The 6,514-nt window shown below is 49.8% G+C and overlaps 1 long non-coding RNA gene across 1 annotated transcript; it reads left to right on the forward strand.

Annotated features, from left to right (window-relative positions):
• The first annotated feature begins 708 nt into the window (after positions 1-708).
• Positions 709-3,931, forward strand: LOC110293828. The gene is made up of 3 exons (XR_002377860.1): positions 709-799; positions 2,707-2,804; positions 3,855-3,931. It is a non-coding gene; the product is annotated as an uncharacterized LOC110293828 (long non-coding RNA).
• Positions 3,932-6,514: the final 2,583 nt, after the last annotated feature.

Consider the following 6,514-nt stretch of genomic DNA (forward strand, 5'->3'; position numbering starts at 1 on the left):
ACTTTCCTGCTGGGATATAGACCCTAAGAAAACCCTGTGATCCTCATCTTCTGAGGCAGGCAACTCCAGCTTGTTCCGGCTGCTGTGACCAGCTGCCTCCTGGTCCAGGCTGTGGGTGCCACAGGGATCAGCTCTCTGTTAATGAAGATATATAGTTTCCTGTAATTGTTCACTAATGAAAAGACAAGAAAAAAGTTGCGATGAAGATGTTTGTACCTTTGCGCACATACATGCAAGTCTCTGCAGAGTAAGGTCTCTAGAAAAAAAAAATCTCTTCTGGGTCAAAGGGTTCACAAGACTCAAATAACCACGGTAAATGTGCCTGCGGGAAAGTACGCCGCAGACTTTCGTTTTTTTATTGAGTGCTTCCTTTGAAACTCGGTTTTCAGAGATTAGCCAGGGACCACAGAGGACGACTGACCCCGAGGATGGTGGGAAAGAGAGTCTAGGGGCTCCAGATGCCAGCGACGTGGCCCCAGCCTGGCGGGTTCTCATCCCTGGAGGCCGTGCCTTCTTGTGGAACACAGACAGCACCGCTGAGCTGGGGAGAGAGGTTGAAAGTATAGAGATAAATGCTAACCTCCAATGTAAACACTTCTGAGGGCTGGACGCTCTCTGAATGCGTCATAATCCCTGACCCTGGGAGGGGATGCGATAGCTGAGCAGACCACGGCTGGAGCTGGCCAGAGGAAAGGGAGATTGCGTGAAGATGGGAAGACACCGGGGCCAGGAAAAGCCATCCTTCATGAGCTTGACAGCCCTGGGAGCCGACACAGGGACTTACTGAACGGGACTAAAGGTTGAAGCCAGGGCTACACATGGGCTGAGGGACCCCTCCTCACGGGTCAGAGGAAAGTCCCCGTCTGGGGCCTGTCCAAGGCAGTACCAGATAATGTGTTTTCTTTGAGACAGGGTCTCACGTATCCCAAGCTAGCCTGGAACTCACCGTATACCCCAGGATAACCTTGAACTCTTGATCAGGGTTATAGGCAACCACCTCTGTCCTGGTGCATTGAACCCAGAGCTCTTGAATGCTACACTCTCAACCCACCTTCCTTCCAATGGCAGAAAGCGGGGCCACATCTCTAAGACAAGAGGGGAGAGGAAGCTGCAGCAGGCAGCTAGGCTCAAGCAGCGGCAGACTGAAAGCTGGGTGCACTCACTTTCATCCTGGGTGACCCCCTCCCTGAGCCTCCATCCTTACAGGAGTATAAAGATGGCCACAGCCTCAGAAGGACAAACTGCCAGGCTCAGTATATGGAATATATTCTCTGTAGGCACTGCGAGCTGTGTCTCCCCTGGATGCAATGGGCGGCTGTGGTGTTTGCTTGCTAGACTCTTCTTCTGCAAAGCCACTGGTCACTTCTCCACCAAGAGGTGGCATCTGACTATCTGGCTGATTCCCTTGAGCGTGGGCTGGCTTGGAGACCCACATAGCACCAGTGCAGAAAGCTTTAGCTTTCCAAAGGCCCTGCCTACTTACCCTCTAGAACACCAGCTTCTAGTCAAGGAAGGAGTACCAGCAGTATGCAGATACCTGAGCCCAGACAACGCTGACATGTTTAGGGTGCCTCCAGATCATTCTGTCCCTTGGCCTCTACTCCCTGTAGTTCAAGTCATTACCATTCAAGTGACTTCCCATTGGAAGCTCTAAATGCTGTGGTTTTGTCAGATGTTGCCACTGGTACAGTTTGAATCAGGGATGTACAGCAGAGGGTCACATGGTGAAGGCTTGGTGGCTGATCTGTGGCACTTGTGGGAGATGATAGGATCTCTAAGGGAAGTAGTACTCATCACAGTGATAAAAAGATGGCTGGTCCACCATGGGTGCTGTGTCTAACTTCCTACCCAGAGAGTCTGTGAGCTAAGTAAAGTGGCCAGTGTTCATTTGGGGGTGGGGGACACCATGACATCCAGCAAGGGGGAGCTGGGGTATGAGCTGATGTGGTTCTAATTCCCCAAACACAGCTTGGTCCAGCACGTCTTACCCCTTGCTGGTGTGGTAGATTCTAGAAGCATAAATGGTCCTTGTGCCTGCCCCAAGGGGTGTTGGGAACTCAGAGCTTGCCACTGTATTGGTCATTTGCCAGGGGTTGTAATGAGGGATAGGGATGATGGGAAACCTTCCTGGGAAGGTGGTGTCTTCTCCTCCTGCTCTCTCTCCTCCCCCATCACACAACAGTCTCCTCTCTTCAGCCTTGTCAGAACGTGGCCCTCAGCCACGTTTAAAATGTAGCATGGGAGTTGACACCAAGAAACATCATAACTAATACAGGTGACAAAGATGGTCAGGCCAGTCAGCTTAGATCAAACCCCAAACAGATCCTAGGGAGTCATGGTATAAATCATGTAGCCAAAGCTGGCCTCAAACTTAGGCTCCTTCTCCCTCCACCTGCCAACAGCTGAGACTATAGGTTTGTACTATCATGCCCTGCTTAAAGGCCCTCCAATGGTTTATGTGGTAAAACAAGAGATCCCAGCATAGCATTGTTGGGAAATGTTAGAACTTTTGAGAGGTGAAGCTTGGTGGTCAGTCACTGGGGGTAGTTTTTTTTTTTCTTTTTGAGACAGTGTCCCACTAGGTAGACTGAACTGACCTTGAACTCACAGAGACCCACCTGGTGCTGCCTCCTGGGTGTTGGGATGAAAGGGGTGTGGCCCTGGAGGACTATGATGTGGCAAATCACTTTCTTTTCTTTACTTCAGCAGTATGTTGGGGTCAGCTACACTACACACTTCTACCATGATGCATTGCTTCACCACAGGTTCCCAAACAGCCAGAATGAACATTGTCACCTTTTAGAGTGAGTATTTTTGGTATTTGTTACAGTGATGGAAGGCTAACCCAGGTACTGTCTGAGAACAGGGTGCTATGACTGACCCTGTTATCAACAAGAGTAATTGTGTAAGAACTGTCCATCCACGATCATATGAGAACTCTCCATTGTAAATGACAGAAAACCTCAGACTGAGCCTCTGAAGACAACTGATAAGCTGCATGCGATGCATTTCTGTGTGCATGCGTGTGTGTTCGTGTGTGTGTGTGTGTGTGTGAACATGGAGGCCGGAGGTTGTTGAGATCAGGTGTCTTCCTTGATCTCCTTAGTTTAGATCCCCTTAGATGGATTTCTAAGTGAACCTGGAGCTCATCCATCAGACAGACCTGCTGGCCAGTGAACTTCATGCTTCATGGACTTTGCTGTCTACACCTCCTCAGTCCATACTGCCATTGTGACAGCTGTCTTGTCTGTCTGACTGACTGACTCTTCCTTCCTTCCTTCCTTCCTTCCTTCCTTCCTTCCTTCCTTCCTTCCTTCCTTCCTTCCTTCCTTTTCTTTCTTTCTTTCTTTCTTTCTNCCTTCCTTCCTTCCTTCCTTCCTTTTCTTTCTTTCTTTCTTTCTTTCTTTCTTTCTTTCTTTCTTTCTTTCTTTCTTTCTTTCTTTCTTTTTCTTTCTTTCTCTCTTCCTTCCTTTCCTTCCTTCCTTCCTTTCTTCCTTCCTTCCTTCCTTCCTTCCTTCCTTCCTTCTGTCATCCCTCCCTCCCATCTTCCCTCCTTCCTACATACCTCCTTCCTTCATCCATCCATCCTTCCTTCCTTTTCTTCCTCCTTCCTTTATCCTTCCCTCCTTTCTTCCTTCCTTGTTTCTTCTTAACATAAGTGTTGGGGATAAGATCTCAAGTCTCCACCTTACCCAGCACACACATTACCGACTTGAGCTACCTCCCAGGACTCAAATACTCTTTTAAGCACTAGTGTCCCTCTGGATTGGGCACAGCTTGGAATCTCCTCCTTTGTAGTGGCCAGCTGGCATTTAGGGATGTGCCATGCAAAACACTATCATCTTAATTTCCAGGCTCAAGTTGGGTATGCAGAGACCAGGAAGACTTTGGGAGACACCATCCCACCTGAGGATAACAGGCGCTAACTATGCTTGAGGTCAAGTGGGTGGTTGTTTCCTTTCTGTCCCTGAAATTTCTATTCTCTGCCTCTCTCTGCTACCCCCTACCTTAGCTTATATTTTGTTTTACATTATGAGTGTTTATGCCTGTGTGTATGTCTGTGCACTTCCACAGGCATGCCTGGTGCCTATGGAAGCCGGAAGAAGGCATTGGATCCCCTGGAACTGCCATTACAGATAATCATGAACTGTCATTTGGGTGGTGAGAACAGAGCCCAGGACCTCTGGAAGAGCAATCAGTGCTCTTAACCACTGAGCCATCCCTCCAGCCATCTCTATTCTCTGCTTGTCTTTTATGTCTTAGTTCTTCCATATTCAAGTCTCTGAACACCCCACTGCTGATCACTTGTTACATGTGCTGTGGGCTTGGCCAGTGTGCCTTGAGGCTGTGACAGCCCTGCTAAGAGGTGAAGTCAGAGGGGCAGGTTCCAGCCACCTACACCCCAAGTCCCGCAGTCTCCAGGGTTTGGTCAGCCTGGTGCGCACTGGCTGGCCCTCTCCTTGTGGTTGTGGCTGGTAGCCTGGGAGGGAAGAGAGTGGGGTAAGCCACTCACCCCCACGGCTGCCTTCTGAGGCCAGCCAGCTCGCCGGGCCATTAACCAGGCAAGCCACGGCAGCAATAAAATTAATTTCCTTTCCTAATATATACAAGGCTTTCTTCAGGAGACGTAGGGAGCGATTTGATCAAAGTGTGTAACTGGTATTCTGGCGCTATCACTTTCAGCCCTTTAATGCCCTCCTGTCAAAACAAAATCCTGAAGAAAGGCTTTGAGCGGAGTCACATGGGCATAATGGGTTTCTAAAAGAGAGTCCTAAGCACTTGTTAACATATACAGAGCCGACTATTAGATGGCGGGTGCATTGTCCTTATATTTTAATGTAAACATACTTATATTAGGCGGGTGCTTCATCCCTCTGCAGACGCAGAGGGGCAGAGCAGGTGGGGGAGGGGAGCGGCTTCAGTGGGACTGTCAACTGGGGAGGAGTCTGTTGAGCAGAGACTCAGAGGGAGGAGGGAGGCAGAGACCTATCTGGATATTCTTAATGACACAGATGCCTGGCTCCTGGGTGACACTTTGAACTTGCCTCCCCCAGGAGTTTCCCACTTTGCCCACTCTGCCCTGGAGACAACCTCTGTGAGCAGGACAGGGAAGAAGGAGAGGGGACCCATTTACTTGGGTAGGTAAACTGAGGATCAGAGGAGGGTTTCGGCGTCCTGGCAGGAACTGGATGCACAGCTGAGATGGGGAAAGAAGAGCTGATGGAAGGTGTTTATTATATCTGGTCAGAAACTGCAGGTAGAGTTGCATGTCCCAGCGTGCAAGAGGCTGAGCAGGAAATGGAGCATTCAAGTTTAGCCGCTGGCTACACAGGAAGCCTGCCTCGAATAGATAGATAGATAGATAGATAGATAGATAGATAGATAGATAGATAGATAGATAGATAGATAAAAACACATAAAACCCTGGGGTTAAGTCAGGAGAAACCCAAATCTTTGTTACCTTGAAACTTGAATGGACAGAGTGACAAAGGTTTCCAGAACTTTCTGAGGATGAATGCTAGGAAAAACCTAGCATGACATTTCCACACGCCCTCTCCCTCTCCCTCTCCCTCTCCCTCTCCCTCTCCCTCTCCCTCTTGTTATTTCATGTATGTGAGTATGCTATCGCTGACTTCAGATGCACAAGAAGGGGGTATCCCATCTCATTACAGATGGTTGTGAGTCACCATGTGGATGGTGGGTATTGAACTCAGGACCTCTGGAAGAGCAGCCAGTGCTCTTAACCACTGAGCCATCTCTCCAGCCCATACCATGACACTTTGACACAGGTTCCCAGGACACACAGGACAAGGACAAGCAAAGGGGAGGTAGAGATTTCCCAGCCCACATTCAAAGGGACAGACAGAGTCATCCTTAGGCCTCCTGCCACCAATCTGGGTGCCTCTGGCTGCACCAGAGGCGGGAGCCAGGAGGAGAGATGAGCTTCCAGGTGTGTGCTGTTCCGCAGGGCTTGGAACATGACTGAGGTTGAAAACTCTGCCTGTATTTTCCACACACACACACACACACACACACACACACACACCCAATCTTGTATTTTCCACATCTCCCCCACTGCTCCCTCATCCCTGCACCTTGCCCTGAGGTCTGTCTGCTGGGAGGGGCCATATTTTAGCTGAACCACTGCAGATAAGAAGCTGGGTGCTTGATGCCTGGAGCCTGGATAAGAATAGACTGACAGCTGGTGATTCATCTCTGCTCTTCCCACTCAGCTGATAGAACATGGCTCTGCCCTCCCCTCCACTCAAGAGTCCCCATTAACCCGAGAGATGCCACAGCCCCCTCCCTACCCAGTATGCTTACCTAGTATGTACACGGGTTTCCGGTGCCAAGTGGACCCTTGTTTAATCCTGTATCCTCACACAGGATGGAATCTGCACATGTAGGTGGAGGTCGGGCATGGGCGAGAAGCATTGAGGGGCAGGATGGAGGAGTAGTGGTTAGGAGCCTCCAGTTTCAAATCCCAGCCATGCCTCTGCTCACGAGTGGGAGC

The sequence above is a fragment of the Mus caroli genome, chromosome 5 (assembly GCF_900094665.2).
Source record: "Mus caroli chromosome 5, CAROLI_EIJ_v1.1, whole genome shotgun sequence".
NCBI classification, from domain to species: Eukaryota; Metazoa; Chordata; class Mammalia; order Rodentia; family Muridae; genus Mus; species Mus caroli.